An 18,783-nucleotide genomic window follows, 5' to 3' on the forward strand; every position below is an offset into this window, starting at 1 on the left:
ATTTATAAGCAAATTTCATGACTTCATTTTTCCTAATGGCTGTGTAGTATTTCATTGTGTAGATGTACCATTTTTCTTTATTCAGTCATCTGTCCTCAGGCACTCGGCTTGTTTACAGATTCTGGTTATTGTGAGTAATGATGCGATGAACACAGAAGTACAGATGGCATTTCTGCTGTGTGTTTTTGGACACCTCCCCCCATGTATATTCCCAGAACGGGTATTGCTTGGTTGTATAGAAGCTCAATTTCTCACTCCTCAAGTTTTTTGAGAAATACCATGTTGTTCAAAGCTATTTAATAGCAACACATTAGTCAGTGTTGACATTGTACAACACTCAAAATCATGAACATGTCTGTCCTCTCCTAAGTTTATTTGTATTCCTTCATCACTTCTCCTTCCGCACTCCCCCAAAATCTCTATTAGGATAATGTAAATGATCATAATATAAAAATTTATAAGTTAGAGTTCATTGTCACTCCCCTTCCCAGGAAACCACTAATCTGCTCTTTGTCGCTATAGATTAACTTGCACGATCCAAACTTAATGGTTGGAATCACATGGGATGTGCTCCGTTTTGTCTAGACAACTCCCCTGGCCAAGTATTTAAGTATGCAGTAGTTTAAATGTTGCCTTCCTAAATATGTAGCAATGGCCATGAACTATGAATACAAAGCTTATATGGGAATGATAGGGTTTTTTATTTAATTTTCTTCTTCAAATTTAATTTTCTTTTTATTAAAACTGTGAGTTGCAAAGTTGTTCATAATACAGTTGCTTCAGGCATACAATGCTTCACACCAACCCCATCACCGGTGTGACCTTCCATCCACCAACGGCCCCAGTTTCCCTCTCACCCAGGCCTGCCACCTTAGGAAGAATTGAAAAAATGAATTGAAAAAAAATTATTTCATATTTCTTGCCCCAACAAAATGACAAATGGAATTATAAGAAAATAAAGTAATAAACATCAATTTGTGGTGATAGATTGCCTATGTGATTTTAACCAATGTAAATTTAAAATTTTAAATCATTGAAAACTATGTAATCTAATGCCTATTTTTTTTCTTTTTTGGGTGACACAAAGCATTGCAGAAGGGTTACCCCCGGTTCATGCATTCAGGAATTACTCCTGTCGGTGCTCGGGGAACCATATGGGATGCTGGGAATTGAACTCGGACCGATTCCCAGGTCTTGTTTTGAATAACCTGGGTCGGCGGCACGCAAGGCAAATGCCTTACCCCTGTGCTATCGCACCAACCCCTAATGCCTATTCTTTTTCACTTAAATAAGTTTTTAAGTCTGATACCTAAAGTATATTGTATTAAGTTTTATTTTGTACTTGGGTCTCATTGTGGTAATCATCATGTTTTTTTTGTTTTTTTTTTAAATTTTTTATTGTGGGGTAATCATCATGTTTTACCTGTCATTAAGAAAACTTTATTTTTAGCTCCACCGAGATGCGACCTGGGTGGCCACATGTTTGTGTGGCCGCTCTGAGGCTGATCGACCATGATCCAGAGGCTAGATAGACTACTTTTGGTACCAGCAGCTGCTTGCAGAGATGTCTCTAGACTGTGAACTAAGCCGTAGCCCCATGTCGGCCGAGGAGGGGAAAGGTCTTTCTTTCTCAGCTTTTTTTCCTTTTTGTGGAAAGATGGCATGGTGTTCGCCATTTTATAAGGACCATTAAGGAGGTACGAACTTGGAGGCACGAGAAAGAAAAAAAAAAAGAGGTATGAACGTGCAACAGTGGGGCGCATGCGTGATCTCAGGATGGAGGCGATACCGGCGTCCTCTCCGCCAAGATGCGACCTGAGTGGTCACACGTTTGTGTGGCCACTCTGCGGCTGATTGACCATGATCCAGAGGCCAGCTAGACTATTTTGGTACCAGAAGCTGCTTGCAGAGATGTCTCTAGACTCTGAACTAAGCCATACCCCATGCTGCCCTAGGAAGGGAAATGATGTAATTTCTAACATAAATCTCCCTGGACTTAGTTACTAAAATACTAAAATACAGAAATCCCAAACTGCACAGCCACTATCGCAGCTGCACAACTTCCTATCTCTTCATTCTCAGCAATGGAAAACTAATTGTCAAATGCTTCCTTTTCAGCAGGGCTGTTTTTTGGGGGAAAACTCCAACAACAATAGTGAGTTTTGTGTTGAAATATGGAATGTAATCAAGGTAAAGAGAAAGTGAAGTGAAATTTATCAGCTACGCAGGCGGGGGCGGGGATGTGAGGGGGTAGAAGGTATACGAGGGGTTTTGGTGGTGGAATATGTGCACTGGTAAAGGGACGGGTGTTGGAGCACTGTATAACTGAGACATAAGCCTGAAAGCTTTGTAACTTTTCACAGGGTGATTCAATAAAATAAATTAATTAAATAAAAAAGAAAACTTAATTTTTAATTATTTGTTAATATATTTTGGAGTTTACATGGAATAGGTAAAGCCTACAAATGGAGAATCAAATCAGTGAAGAGAATTAAGAAAATGTAAAGGGGAAAATCTGAATAGATCTACAAAAGTATAGTGTTTTATTTGCTTTACATTAGAAAATACATCTATACAATGGAATACTATGCAGCTGTTAGAAAAGATGAAGTCGTGAACTTTGCATATAAGTGGATCAACATGGAAAGTATAATGCTAAGTGAAATGATTCAGAAAGAGAGAGATAGACATAGAAAGATTGCACTCATCTGTAGAATATCAAATAACAGAGTGGGAGACTAACACCCAAGAATAGTAGAAGTAAGTACCAGGAGGTTGGCTCCATTGCTTGGAAGCTGGCCTCACATGCGGGGGGAAAAGGCAGCTCAGATAGAGAAGGGAACACCAAGTAAAATGTGGTTGGAAATCCCGAGTGGGAAGTGAGATGCATGCTGAAAGTAGACTAGAGACTGAACACAACAGCCATTTAATACCCCTATTGCAAACCACAACAACCAAAAGGAGAGAGAGAGAACAAAAGGGAATACCCTGCCACAGAGGCAGGGTGGGGTGGATGGGGGTGGGGCTGGGGGGTGGGAGGGATACTGGGTTCATTGTTGGTGGAGAATAGACACTGAAGGAGGGATGGGTTTTCGAACATTGTGTGAGGGGAACACAAGCACAAAAATGTGTAAATCTGTAACTGTACCCTCACGGTGACTCACTAATTAAAAAAATAAATATATTAATTAAAAATAAATATAAATAAATAACAAAAAGAAAATAATATATTATAGATAATGCTTAAATGTCTGTATAAATAATAGATTGCAATAAAATCTTTACGGGTGTAAAAAAAACTGATTAGGACCTAGAATATTCAATATAAATGAGACAGTAATGCTCTATTGACTTATATCACTTGTATCACTTGTAATCCCGTTGATCTTCGATTTGCTCAAGCAGGCGCCAGTAACTCCATTTGTCCCTGTCGCGTGCTAGTGCAGCCCAATGATATCTGCTTGCTCCAGGAACAGGAAGAGCCTCAAATCATTCATTCAGGGATTTGATGAAGAAATCTGACCATCTAGTTGGTGGGTGGCCATGAGGTCTTCTAATGTCCCATGGAATCCAGTCTGTAACAGCTCTAGTCCAGCGGTCGTCTCTGAATCACATCACATGACCGGCCCATCTGATTGTTGATGACTTGGCAAATGAGACAGAATCCCTGATTTTTGACCGTCGACGGAGGTTAGAACTCCGGATTCCTTCTCTCACTTGAGTGAGACATGATATTCCCAGCATAGCTCTTTCAATTCCTCTTTGGGATACCCTAATAGCATTCTCATCCTGTTTGCATAGGGCCCAGGTCTCTGAGGTATATGTTAATGCAGGAAGAACGGTGGAATTGAAAAGATGTGCCCGGAGTTGGAGGTTCTTCATTTTCTTAACCACCTCTTCGATGCTCTTGAAGGCATTCTATGCTGCTCTCTTCCTCCTGTGCAGTTCTGGCACCAAGTCATTCCTCATGTTGATTTCTCGACCCAGGTACACATAGCTGCTACATTTGGAGATGTTCAATCCATTGAGAGCAAATGGAGTTTCATGGACCAATTCATTTTTCATGAATATCGTCTTGTTGAGATTCAGCAGCAATCCGACCTTTCCTCACTCATGGTCGAAGTTGGCCAGTATTTGTGCCTCTTGGCTAATGTTTGGTGTTATGAGAACAATGTCATCAGTGAAGCGGAGGTGGTGTAATTGCCGACCATCTATCTTCACTCCCATTCTTTCCCATTCCAGTCATCACATGATGTTCTTTGAGGGTGGCACTGAAGAGTTTCGGTGAAATGGTATCACCCTGCCGCACCCCTCTCTTTACATCAATGATCACTTCCCTGTTGAATTGTGAGATTCTGGTGGTCAATCCACAATACAGCTCGCAGAGGATTTTGATATACAGAGTTAGAATGCCCTGTTTGGCCAGGGCTTCGATGACCGCCTCAGTCTCAACAGAATCGAAGGCCTTCTTTAAGTCGATGAACGTTAGACAGAGCAGCATCTTGAACTCTCACGAAACTTCAATGAGTTTGGTCACTGTGTGGATATGGTCTATCGTGCTGAATCCCCTTCGGAACCCAGCTTGCTCGCATGGTTGTCCTTCATCTAGTGTTCTGCCTATTCTATTCAGGATGACACGAGTGAACAACTTGTAGACGACAGACAGCAGGCAGATTGGGCGATAGTTGCTGATGTCGTGGATGTCTACCTTCTTGTATAACAGAACGGTCCTACTGGTTTTCCACTGAGACGGAACCTTGCATCCAGACAGGTATCGTGTGAAGAGTCGAGCCAGTGTATTGATGAGTACTGGTGGCAGATTCTTCAGGTGTTCAGGTCTGACCTTGTCCGGACCAGGTGCTGTATGCGTCTTTACCAGCAAAATGGTGTGTCGGATTTCAGAAGGGAGAACGTTGGGAACGACATATCCATCCTGCAGAATTTGGTATGTGGGCAGGTGGACATAGCTGTCAAAGAGATCCGAGTAGAAGTCGTGAATAATCCTCTCCATTGCCTTTCTGGAAGATGTGATAGATCCATCAGGATGTCGGAGGGCAGTCATCTTGGTCTTGTAGCTGGCGAAGGACAGGCGAGCGTTGCGAATACTTTTCCCGGCTTCTGCTGCACTGGCCAACACTGCTGCTCTTCTCTCTTTGAGGTCTTCCTTTATCGCATCTCTGCACAGCTTTGTGAGCTCGGACATTAGCTTGTGGTTGCCTGAGGCTTGTGCCAAACCACGTTGACGAATGAGCTTGAGAGTTTCCGAAGACAGGCGTCTGTTTGTGGCTTTCTCACTCTCGGCATTCTTCACACAGACATGGAGGTGCTGAACCAGTCGATCATATTCCTCGTCGATGTTGTCAAGGACGGCATCTTCCCACGTTGCTGCAATAGTGCCAAAGAGCTCCCAGTTGGTGGTCATTCTAGGAGTTGCTTCTTAGACTTAAATTTTGCGGACTTTTCTCCCCGCTCTGTGAAGTAGAATTTTGCACGAAAGAGACAGTGGTCCGATCCCGTTTGGAATTTTGGCACAACAGCAACATCAGTCAGGCAAAACCTTCAATTGAATATGATGTGGTCAATTTCATTGTGGAACTGTCCACCAGGAGACTCCCATGTCCAGCATTTAGATTCGGCCTTCTGGAACTGTGAGTTACTATGGATGGTCTTGGTCGACATGATGAATTCAGACAGTCACTCACCCTGATTGTTCCATTCTAGACCATGTGTCCCAATGTGAAGTTCTTTGGGCGACCTTCTCGGACCTATCTTGGCATTAAAATTACCAACAATGATTTTAATGCTCTATTGACAATGTATTAAATTGATAATGTATTAAATTCCATGCCTGAAACAATTATAAGTATCTTTGCTACTTTATATCTTATGGAGATTCAATTGTAAAAAAGAGAGAGAGTGAAAAAAAGAAAATATATAAAATCCCTTAGCAAGCTAGGAGCAAGCGTAGCACTGTAGCACTGTCATCCCACAATTCCATCAACTTGCTTGAGCAGGCACCAGTAACATCTTCATTGTGAGACTTGTAGTTACTGTTTTTGGCATATCAAATACGCCATGGGTAGCTTGCCAGGCTCTGCTAGGAGGGCGGGATACTCTTGGTAGCATGCTGGGCTCTCCGAGAGGGTCAGAGGAATCGAACCCAGGTCGGCCTGGTGCAAGGCAAATGCCCTACCCGCTGTGCTATTGCTCTAGTCCAGGAGCAAGCATACCTTTCTTAATTTAGTAGAGAGCAACCATAAGCACCATTAGTGAGTGTCGTACTCAGTGTTCCATGCTAAGAAATTTGTCCTGTTCTTTGAAGAAGCCTCTTTCTTTTAAAAAAAATTATCATATTTTTATAAAGTTGTTCACAACAATTCATTATATTTAATATCCAAACACCAATCCCACCACCATTGCACCTTCACCATATTTCAAATGTTTCCCCTGAAACAATTAATTTTGTTTTGAATAACCCGCTAAAAATGGTCCAATAAAGTTTCACTAGAGTAAAGTGTCTAAAGATTGTTGTATTTCATTCCTGAGTCATTAAACCCTGTATAAGAAATTACAAACATCTTTGTTAAACCCAATCAAATGTTGTGTGCTACTCTTGGTACATCAGTGGTGTAGAGTCAGAGAGTCTCTTTAATATTTGTAAAATTGTTTCAAGTCTATGAATCCTCTAAACTATTGCCTATCCCTGAGGCTCTGTATCCTTTCCTCAAGTCTTAATGATAATCTAGATGGATAGAAAATTCTTAGTGTTGTTGTTGTTGTTGTTGTTGGTTGGGGGAGTTGAGCTGCACCTCTCCAGACCCTGGAATCGAACTGTTTGACCTGGTTGACTATAGTGATCTGGTAACTACAGAGACCTCGGGAAATGGAGGATTGTTCCTGAGTCAGATACAATGGATGCTCAAGACTCAAGCATGCAGCATGGCCAAAACATGGCCACACACACGGGCCATACAAACATAATCATATGACAAAGTTTAATAAGGGAGGCAAGAGTTAAGTGGAGGTTGGAGGAATTTGCCTAGTGAGCAGGGGGCAAAGGTATTGTTATGACTAGGAATTGGTGTTGTTAACAGGGTTCTGTTATGACTAGGGAAAAGCTGCTGGAGCACTGTCCTTGCTGTTCTAAGGCAGAGAGATAAGGTTGAAGTATTTCTTTCTTTCTTTTTTTGGGAGGGGTCACACCCGGCGATGCACAGGGGTTACTCCTGGCTCATGCACTCAAGAATTACTCCTGGCATGCTCAGGGGACCATATGGGACGCTGGGAACCGAACCTGGGTCGGCCACGTGCAAGGCAAAAGCCCTACCCGCTGTGCTATCGCTCCAGCCCCAAGGTTGAAGTATTTCTGACACCCAAAGATGTCTGTTTCCCACATCTCAAGCCATCAGCCGCCAGCAATCAAGTTCAATTAATCTATGTGTTCTTAGAAATGCAAGCCTGGCAAACTACCTGTGGTGTATTCAATATGCCAAAAACAGTAAAAAATCTCACAATGGAGACGTTACTGGTGCCTGCTCAAGCAAACCGCTGAACAACAGGACAGTGACAATGATTCTAAGAAATTTCATTTTTTCTTTTTTCTTTTAGTAGAAATATCACGTTTTATTTTATTTATATTTTTTAACTTTTTATTAAATCACCATGTGGAAAGTTACAAAGTTCTCAGGTTTATATGTCAGTTATACAATATTCAAACACCCATCCCTTCACCAGTGCCCATATTCCACCACCAAAAACCCCAGTATACCCCCTGCCCCCACCCCCTACCCCCTACTGTATAACTAATGAATTTCACTTCATTTTTTCTTTACCTTGATTACATTCCATAATTCAACACAAAACTCACTATAGTTGTTGGAGTTTCCACGCAAGAGAGACAGACCTACTACATTTGATAATTAGTTTTTCATTGCTGGAAATGAAGAGATATGTAGCCCCACTGCTACAAGTACATAACTCTCTCTCTCTTTTTTTTTTCCTTTTTCCTTTTCCCTTTTTTTATTTTCTTTTTCCCCCTCATCCCCCTTCCCGAGCCTCATAGTATGGTGTACGCCACGCCACGTCGGCCAGCGTGGGGCTTTTGCTTAGTTCACAGTCCAGAGAGGTGGCTGCTACATTAAAAACCTTCAATATTTCAACAAAAACTTACTGTTATTATTTGGAGTTTCCCCCCCAAGTCAGACCTGTTCAAAAGGAACCGTTTCACATTGCTGACAATTATAAATGTTAAGTCGCACGGACGCGGCCGCGTCCGCGCGGTTTTGGATTTCTGTATAAAGTCCAGGGAAAATTCTGCCAGAAATTACATAGCCCAGCTCACAGTCCCAGTGCATTGCTGTAAGAAGTCTCTGAATTCAAAGTCTTTAGGCAAAGAGGGTCCGATTTGCGCTCAGCGGCTCTGGATTTATCTGGGCTGAGGGCGTGCCGGTTACACCCCCTTCCCATGAGTTCCTGGGAGCCCCAAAAGTAAAAACCGAATACCTCTGGGTTTGGAGTCTAGGAGATGGCGCCTGCCACGTGGGTGCCGCCAGCCCGCCGCTTTCCGTGCAGGAAGACAGGGTGGGGAGGAAAAAAATCCACCCCCGGCAGTACAGAGTTGTAGCCCAGTTCGCAGTCCCCGTGCATTGCTATCGGATGCTGCGCTGGATGCCCGAATGTGTTAGATCTCTGGAATCAAAGTCTTTAGGCGCAGAGGGTCCCTCTAAGAAATTTCAGGTTTCCCTGACAGCAGCCCAGTTCCCAGGCAAGTCGGGAGCGGGGCACATCTTATAGCCAGGCGACCTCTAGTGGTCAAGGGGTCATGCCAGGGAGAACTTGAACAGTTGAACAAGTTTCTTCTTTTCTTTTTTTTTCTTTCTTTTTTTTTGGGGGGGGGGTCACACCCAGAGATGCTCAGGGGTTACTCCTGGCTCTGCACTCAAGAATTACTCCTGGTGGTGCTTGGGGAACCACATAGGATGCCAGGGATTGAACCAGGGTTGGTCACGTGCAAGGCAAATTCCCTGCCTGCTGTACTACATCGCTCAGGCCCTTGAACAAGTTTCTTAAGGAGTAGTTCTCAGACTCTCTGAACACTGCGTGGAAGGCCCCCCAAATAATAGCCCTTTAAAGATATGTTAGAAAATATTCTGTCACTGTTACTGTCATCCTGTTGCTCATCGATTTGCTCAGGTGGGCACCAGTAACGTCTCCATTGTGAGACTTGTTGTTACTGGTTTTTGCATATTGAATATGCCACGGGTAGCTTGCAATAATGGTGAGCATCACTCTATGCTCCGTTCCAGAAGAGAAGGACATGCGATCTCTTAGTAAATTCTTAGACAAGAACTTAAGAATCCTGTGACTAGATATAACAATTTTCACATAAATTGATTTTCTATACCTGTCACTGTCACTATCACTGTCATCCTGTTGCTCATCGATTTGCTCGAGCAGGCACCAGGAATGTCTCCATTGTGAGACTTGTTGTTACTGTTTTTGGCATACCGAATACAAATATGTATAATATGTATTATATGAATATCGAATAAAAATGCAGTAATATTTTTTATCTGACTTATTTATAAACTTCTTAGTGATGTTCCTATTTTCTCATCTTTTTATATCACTTTTCTTCATTCTCTTTTGGTTCAGAGAGTTTCTCGCTTAATAAATCTGTGAAATTTATGGACTTTCCTTTGCATGTAACTTCCTCTTTTTTATTCTTGCTATTTTCTTTTATTTTTTTTCATTTAAAAATTATTTTGAGGGGGCTGGAGCAATAGCACAGCGGGTAGGGCGTTTGCCTTGCACGCGGCCAATCTGGGTTCTATTCCCAGCATCCCATATGGTCACCTGAGCACTGCCAGGGGTAATTCCTGTGCAGAGCCAGGAGTAACCCCTGTGCATCGCCGGGTGTGATCCAAAAGGCAATATAGATAGATAGATAGATAGATAGATAGATAGATAGATAGATAGATAGATAGATATAGAAAAAGAGCCACAACTGTTGATGCAATTCTAGAATTAAAATTTATTAGATTATAAAGTTGCACTATTAAAATCAATAGGTATAGTAAGGGCCTGGAGCGATAGCGCAGCAGGTAGGGCGTTTGCCTTGCACGCAGCTGACCCGAGTTTGATTTCTCCGCCCTTCTCAGAGAGCCCGGCAAGCTACTGAAAGAGAGTATCTCTCCCGCATGGCAGAGCCTGGCAAACTACCTGTGGTGTATTCGATATGCCAAAAACAGTAACAACAAGTCTCACAATGGAGACGTTCCTGGTGCCCGCTCGAGCAAATCGATGAGCAACAGGATGACAGTGACAATGACAGTGACAGGTATAGGAAATCATGTGAATCAGGTATAGGAAACTATGTGAAAATTGTTATATCTGATCACAGGGTGGTTAAGTTCTTGTCTAAGAATTTACTAAGAGATCGCATGTCCTTCTCTCCTGGAAGGGAGCATAAAGTGACGATCACCATAAGCATGCCACTGGACCCTGCGCCAGGCTGTTTCATTCGAGATGCCCTGGAGGGGGGCAGGTGAGACCCCTCCCTGCCTCAAGGGACCCAGCCCCGGCAGCCAAAAACCTCCAGAACTCAACCTCCACCACGCTCGTGGCCGTTCTCCACACACTCGGACCAAGCCTCACCCATGAGTGAACCTATTCCTGGACACTTCATACCACACACCCTACCCATACTCTAAGAGTACCGCGCCACGTTTTATGGCGCTCAAAGTAGGAGGCGACCAATCTTAGAGGGAACTATATTTTTTACAGATATTTATATATAAAAGCACACAAGGCTCAAACTCTAACAGCATGTCAGTGATCTCTTATAAAAGGGCTTAATGGTCCCTGGGTGAAATACAACAATCTTCACTCTCTTTCCTCTACAGATAATTTCTTTTTTTTTTCAATCTTTTATTGATGTTCCCTCTAGTCAAACTTCTAGGAAATCATAGGATAATTAGCCTATACAGATAATTTCTTGTAGCATTTTTCAGTTGCTTTTTAATAACAGACAATACAAAATATATTATTTCGGTTCTGCTTTGGGGCAGGGGTAGGGGTTCAGGATGGAAGCACAGGGAGACAGAGGAGGGCACCGATTCCTGAGCCTGTGAAAACCAGTCGTGAGCATGGCAGTGATTTGAGTTCTAGAGGTTTGGGGCTGCCAGGGCTCTGTTAGAGCAGAATTCACCTGCCCCCTACTGAAGTACCCCAGATGAAGTCAGCCTGGTGCGGGGTGAGGAGGCATCTCTGCAGCATGTTGCTCTCTTCCAAGATTTATTTGTGAGTCTCAACTCTGGAAAATTCTTATCAATGATTCCTAACTATTGTTTCCTCATCCAACTTATCTTCCTGTTCTTCAGGGACTCCAATTACTCTGAAATCTTTCCTCTTTAACTCATCCTATAGTTCTCTGATATACTGTTCATTTCTTTTCAGATTATTTCCCACTGTTTGTTGTTTTCCAGTGGTTTTCTCATCTCATTTTGAAGCTCTTTGATCTTTTGCCCAGGGTTTGTTAAAAGCTTCTATTGAGTTTGTTTTTGTTTTTGCTATATCACATACTCTGCTCTTCATTTTTCTCATCTCAGCACTCATACTTCCCTGTGCTTTACTGGCTTTGCTGACTCCCTGTGCCATTGAATATCCTCACAAAGGTGTTACTAAAGTCATTGTCTGGGGATTGGCTGAGCGGGCTGGTGCCAGCTAAGCCTTCTGTGCTACTTGGTGGGCTTGACATGACTTCCCCACCAGGTTTGCTGTGCTTCCAACTGTGCTGTTAGTGGTAAGAAATTTGGAGAAGCTTTTGTGCAGTTGCATATGCCACCCCCTGCTTCAGAAGCTGTGGATCTGGGCACGGATGTATCAGTGAAGATCAGGAGAGAGGCTTTTAGGCTTAACTGGATGGAAGGGGAATCTACCTTTCCCATTCTGAAAGACTTCAAATTTTAAATCCAGAGGCCAATCTACCTAGAAATATGTGACAGCAAGTTGAGGTTCAGGAAATGTGGCACTGGGCCCAAAGATATGGTGGAGGAGGGTGGATTGTGTGAGGGAAAGAGAGATTTATGTGGACAGGATTAAGTTAAAATCATTTCCCCATTAAATATGGAGATTATCTAGGATTATCCAGCAGGCAGTAATCTGACATAGGATCTTTATAAGAGAAGTAAGGCCCAATGTAATGGCTTGGTTATGCAGTGTATTCCTTAAATATATGATGCCAAAGCTCCCCCCACCCCCCACACACACACATACACACACACACAGACCCCTATGGCACTTCAGTAGACCACACTGACATCTTATCTTGATTTTTCTGTTTGGGGGCCATACCTGAAAATTCACAGGGGGTTACCCTGTGCTCAAGAATTACTCTTGGCAGTGCTCAGAAAACCATATGGAATGCCAGATTAAACCCAGATTTTCACATGCAAGTGCCTTCCCCATTTGCTATCCTTCCAGCCTCATGTCTTTTCCTGAACTTTGCAGAGACCTATTTCTTAATACTGCCACCTCATTTTTCTCTCTCACTTTTAGTGACAAGAAGTTTCCCAAGCAATGTGTGACAACACACTGAAATTCTGCACACATGGCACACTTTCATATACCTCCTCTTCCCCTCCAAACCTTCAAGGACAATGGCCGTGTATTCCAAGAGAACAGAAACTCCTCTGAGCATCTGCCCTGACTACCCATCACAAGCTTCATCAATCAAGTCTCACCCCACATTGATCCTAGAGGAAAGCTTCAATCCCTCAAATGAGTGATTCCCAAAGATCAACATGGAGAGTCACCCCACACTTGCCTTCTGTGTCTCACCTTCAGGAAAAATATTAGCAGGCCATTTCTGATTCTCTGAGAAGGTTCCCCAGAAGAATAAAGGACAGTGGCCAGGAAGATGTCCGTGAGCTTTTGTGTGGCCCCTGGACATGAACAAGAAGAGTCCGGGGAGGACAGTCAAGAGAAGGAAACACTGAGCATCATGGCCCCTGCACACCAGCCTTCTTCTTCACTGCTCCCCAGAGAAGTGACTAATCCTGATCCTACCAGTGTGCCAAGGAGGTAACTTCATCCAATGCCTGCCTTCCTTCCCAGAGACAAGAACTTGTTCTTCCTCTACAGTCACTATATGACCCATACTTCCTACTCAGGCAGCTGAATGACCTTCTTATTCTGCACTTTGTTCTCCATCTGTAGATGGAGGCAGATGTCAAAATCCACAACAGTGCACATCTGTGTGTGAGAGAGAGATACACCCCAATTTCTCTCTCCCCACTCTTTTTCTGAGTGTGTGTAGATGAGCATTCCTCCTGTTCCAGTTATATATCTTCACCTCACATTTACAGTATTTATCTATATGCCCTGGAACCTATATCTGTAGTCAGATGATTTTGATATATAAAGTTTTGTTCACACATACCTTAACTTGCTGGAGTGATTCTGCGTCTGGTTTTGTATGGGTGCAGACTTTGATAACTCTGTATGGTCTCCTCTATGGAGGCAGTTGGCATTTGTGTGGTAGAGGTGTACATTCCTGTGCCTGAGTCCGATGTGCACAGGCTAGTGTGCTCCTTCTGGGGCACATGTATAATCCATTTTTATTAGTACTACTGAGAGTATCCCGCCCACATGGCAGAGCCTGGCAAGCTACCCGTGGTGTATTCGATCTGCCAAAAACAGTAACAACAAGTCGCACAATGGAGACATTGCTGGTGCCCGCTCGAGCAAATCAATGAACAGCAGGATAGGACAACTACTTACTAAAAATATATTTTAAATTTTTTATTTTATAAGTTACTTCACAGTATTTGATTACATTTAATATTCAAACCCCAATCCCACCACCATTACACCTTCCTACCACCAAATTCGGGATGTCTCCATCCCAAGCCCCAAGCCCTGTCCCAAAACACAACCGAAACAATGTATTTTGTATTGTCTGTTATGAAGAACTGCTAACCGTGCTTAGAAAAGAATGTTCATACAGAAAATAGTGTGAAGATTGTTCTATTTTGGCAAGAGTCATTAAGACATTCTATAGGATATCACTAACATGTTGTTAAAGTTTGGGTGATGTGAGCTTTGGTATATATGTCTGAAAATATGTATGTATGCATATATATATATATATATATTTCCCGCTATTATTTGTTGTCTACTGCCTGAACCCCATCAAATATGGTGTGGTAATTGTGGAAAATGGGTAGGGAGTGTCTTATAATGTGTCCAGGAATCTGTTCACTCATGCCTGAGCCTCAGCCCAAGTGTGTGGAAAGCGACCTGGAGCGTGGCAGTGGTTGGGTTGTGGAGGTCGGCTGCCGGGGCTGGGTCCCTTTGGGTGGGGAGGGCTCTCACCCGCCCACCTCTGGGGCGCCCCAAGTGAAAACAGCCTGGTGCGGAGTCCAGTGGCATGGTTATCTGGGGGGCTCATTTTATGCTCCCTTCTGGGAGAAGCATACTTGCTAAAAATATTAATTGCCCACTGAAATGACTTTGTACCTGCATAAAAACTTAGATGCCTAATTCACACTCAACTTTGGATTCTATTTTTTATTTTGTGAATCTTCAAAGTACTAACCTATCTTCATTAATTAATATTTCTATTTCTTTGCTTCTCTTGGTTGTCCTCCAACACTGGCAATCTCCTTTAAACATGTGCATTTAAAGTGCTTTTGTATGTTTATTTGAATATTAGAATCAGTTAAGTTTAATCACACTACCTTTAAAGCTTAATTGGGATTGCACTGAACTGATACGGATCTGATATCTAACCATAGGCCTCTTCTGCCCAATGGGGACAGAAGAGCTCTTCACTAATTATCTTCACAGATAATGTGATGGGCAAAACAATGGTCTCCACCCAAAGGCTGTGCAAATTCAAATGGCCAAATCTGTGCCTATTTCACATCACATGGTAAAGGAACAATAAGTTTTCTATAAAATTCTGGTTACTAAACTGTTGAATGATAGTATCTTGAATTATCCAGGTGGATGCAATGTGAATATTAATAATCCTCAAAGTAAGTAGAGAAGAAATGAATCACAGGCAATGTGATGTGAAATTTACAATGTGGTGTGAAATCTTAGCGATGTGAAAGAGAAGTCAGAAATTCAACATTGTTAGCTTGAAATCAAAGAGGGGGTATTAAGTCAAGGGATGTCAGGATATCTAGAAACTGAATGGGCAAGAGTATGAATTCTTCCCTAGAACCTCCACAAAGGACCACAGTCCAGTTGACCTCTTCCTTTAAACCCGGTGAAATACATGTTGAACTTCTGATTTACAAATCAGATGCCTAGGGATGAATCTAAGGTAGAGTGCCTGCTTTGCAGGCCCAAGGCCAGGGGTTCAATCCCTACCCGGACCTTACATGCAAGGATAAATCAGACCCACTGAGATTTGGATCCCTGAAGCCACATCAATCTACAACAAGGTCTGTGTTGTGATAGAAGTAGGGCTGCAGGAAGTATTCCCCTGTGGAGGTGGCCACTAAAGTCAAAGGACGATACAACTTTACGGTGTGTGTCTCTGAGAAAGGAAGACATAGAAGAGAGGCCAAGGCCACTTGCTGCAGAGACAGAAATCAATGATGCCAAGATGCTCTACACCCCTTCCTTAGTCTTCAAGGCGTGGCAGGAAGTGTATGTTGTATATTTGGGACAGTTCGCCCACACCACACTCCATGGGATTGAGGGTGATGTCCTCAAGGACCATGCTGGTGGCCAGGCTGAAGTTCTGCAGGATGGTGGTGAAGAAGAGGTTAAATTCCATGCCAATGTTGCCTTCTCCAAGGCAAACGCGCTTCCCTGTGGACACAGAGGGTCACTGATACAGGAAGGGGGCCACACATAGACTCTGTCCTTTCTCATCTGAAAGCACCAACACCTGTGCCCATTGCAACAGATTCACCTGGTGTTGATCTCTCATCTGCAATTCCAGATAGATAATAAGCAACATCCTGAATTCTAAAATCTTATGCAATCTCGGAGGGGGGGGGGCCTTTACCTCACACACTTTTCAGAGAGCAACTGTAGCTCCTGTTAGAATTCTCAGTGACCCAACAGAGTTTGTGGAACCGCTTCTGGTGGGTGTCAGTGTTCCCTCCACACCTGGGGCTTCTGCACATTTCTGGCTTAGCAAAATTATGTCCTCCCTTACTAATATGACATGCTGCACCTACCTAAAGACTTATGGTGAGGTTAAGCAAGTTAATACTGGAAATAGTTCTAGAATAACACTGGCCTGGATGAAGGATCTTATCGGTGTAGTTGTTGTGTGTTTGTTTCTCTATGGGAAGGTTTGCTCAATTCCTCTGTCCCTCTCGGAGAGCCTGGAAAGCTACTGAGAGTATCCCGCCCATGCGGCAGAGCCTAGCTACCCATGGTGATATTCCCAAAACAGTAACAACAAGTCTCACAATGGAGATATTACTGGTGCCCACTTGAGCAAATCAATGCACAATGGGACGACAGTGCTCTATAGGGCACATGACATTCTCTGTTATTGTACCTGCTTGTGTCTGGGTTGGCATCGGATCTCAGACTCAGAGTCACATGCTTCAAAGCTGAAGACCCATAAGGGGCAGAAAATGGTGCTGAGAGTCCAGGGTACCCCAATCAGATTCTCCAAGGTGGAAAAAACTTCCCCCAGTGATTGAAAATGGCTGATGTGGACAGCAAGGACAAAGGGAGATGTTCCAGCAAGCTGCTAGCCTGGGAAAGACCTTTCAAAGATGGGATTTCAGGATCTTTCGAAGACTTCACAGGAGTTAGACACTGTGTCTGTCTGAAGGCATTTTGTCTGGTGTATTCTGATGTTAGAAGTCCTGGGTTTAGAAATCCCCTGGCAGCTCTCCAGGCTATGTTTCTCTGAGTGTTGTGCAACCCAGCTGTTCCAGATCAGCATGTTATCTCCCTATGACACATCCCGCCTCTGGGGCTCTCCCCTGGCTACTCTCTGGTACTGCCTCTGCTCTAGCATATCTGTTGTTTTTATCTTCCTGCTGGACTGATGCCCCATCTTTTCTGTCTATACCCACTATCATGAACAGTCTCTTTGTTCTATTTTATTCTCTGCTCTTTTCAAGCTGGTTCCTTCACTAAGTCTATGTGGATCTGACTCTGTCTTCAAGTCTGTCATCATCTCTGTGTTTGTCTGTGTACATGTATGTGTTTCTCTCTGTCTTTCTGTCATTCTCTATATGCAATCTATATATATGTATAAATACGTCCCATCTGTAGTGTTAAGTCCAGTCTCTACCCTCTCTGTCCTATTTCCCATCTCTCTCCATCAGTCTTTGTTCCACTGACTTGCACAATCTGTCTCTCACTGTCCTTATTTCTCTATCTCTCTTCCTCACTAGTAAAGATGAAACAATCTCCACTTCCTCATTCCACATATTTCTCACATTCGTTCAACAGGAAATAGGGAGGCTGCCACAGCACTGGGTGATCCCAGGATCCTGGTAAATAAAGTCACTCACTGAAGGAAATCAGTTTTATGGACTTTTTTTTAATGGCCTTCCTTTCTCCCAAAGAATGACATGATGGGCTACTGGGCTTCTCTATTCGTAGCCACAGAGTGGAGAATGGTGACAGAGATAAGACTGATCATGCCAAGATCCTGAAGAAACCAAGTATCCCAATTATTTTGCAATGCACCATGTTGTCCCACGTTCAGTCCTTGTCCTTTCTGTTCTTTCTGGCAGATAACACTCTTCCAGTGACTGACCAAACCCACTCAGGAGATCTTTCGCTCAGAAGCCCATCCTTTAGGCAAGCTTTCCTTCACTGACCCTCTAGTTTGTTTCCAAATTCCCAGTCAATTGCTTAGTGCAGTAGAATTCCTTAAAAGAAAAAAAAATAACTGCATCTCTGAGCACTCAATTTGTGCAACACAGGACTAAAGATAGTGCAAACATTCATTTTGAATGAGCTCAGATAGTAAATTTTGAGACCAGATCTTTTTTATTATAGATGGGGACTAAAACGATAGCACAGCTGATAGGGCGTTTGCCTTGCACACAGACGATCCAGGTTCGATTTCTCTGTCCCTCTAAGAGAGCCCGGCAAGCTACCAAGAGTATTCTGCATGGCAGAGCCTGACAAGCTACCTGTGGCATATTCAATATGCCAAAAACAGTAACAACAAGTCTCAGAATGGAGACGTTACTGGCTCCCACTGGAGCAAAACGATGAACAACGGGGACAACAGTGCTACAGTGCTATTATAGATGGGTCATAAATCTCCTGGGAAAGGACCTGTAGGTCAGAGTAACTGTTCGATACATTACCTTCAGCCTCCAGTAGAGTACTGGGCTCAGAGAAGCATTCAACAGATATATTTTGTTGAGGTGTAGACAAGATAAACTATATCCCAGGTCTATTTGTCTACAAACTCTACAGACCTCTGATGTGGCTGGGTAGAGCTGTGCCTTGGGAGATACTAAGAGAGCATTTAAGTTGTCTTGGGTGAGAAAGGGGAGAAGGGAACAAAGACAGTGGAACCAGTGTGCTTGGTCTGGCATGTTATCTGTGAGGATGGATTGGAGGAAGCATGGAATGCAGCCTGGTGGCTTTCTGTTCAGGTGGGCCATAAGTTCTGTTTTACACAGTGGGGACAGAGTGAATGTTGCTGTCTCATCAGATGGTTGCCATTTGGTCCCAGTTGCCATTTTGTTCGTGCAAACCGCATACCCTCACCAAAAGGGTGTGAACATTTTTGCTATTGTTTTTGTAACCCATGCCTGGCTATGCTCAAGA

Source organism: Sorex araneus, chromosome 8 (genome assembly GCF_027595985.1).
Source record: "Sorex araneus isolate mSorAra2 chromosome 8, mSorAra2.pri, whole genome shotgun sequence".
Taxonomy (NCBI): domain Eukaryota; kingdom Metazoa; phylum Chordata; class Mammalia; order Eulipotyphla; family Soricidae; genus Sorex; species Sorex araneus.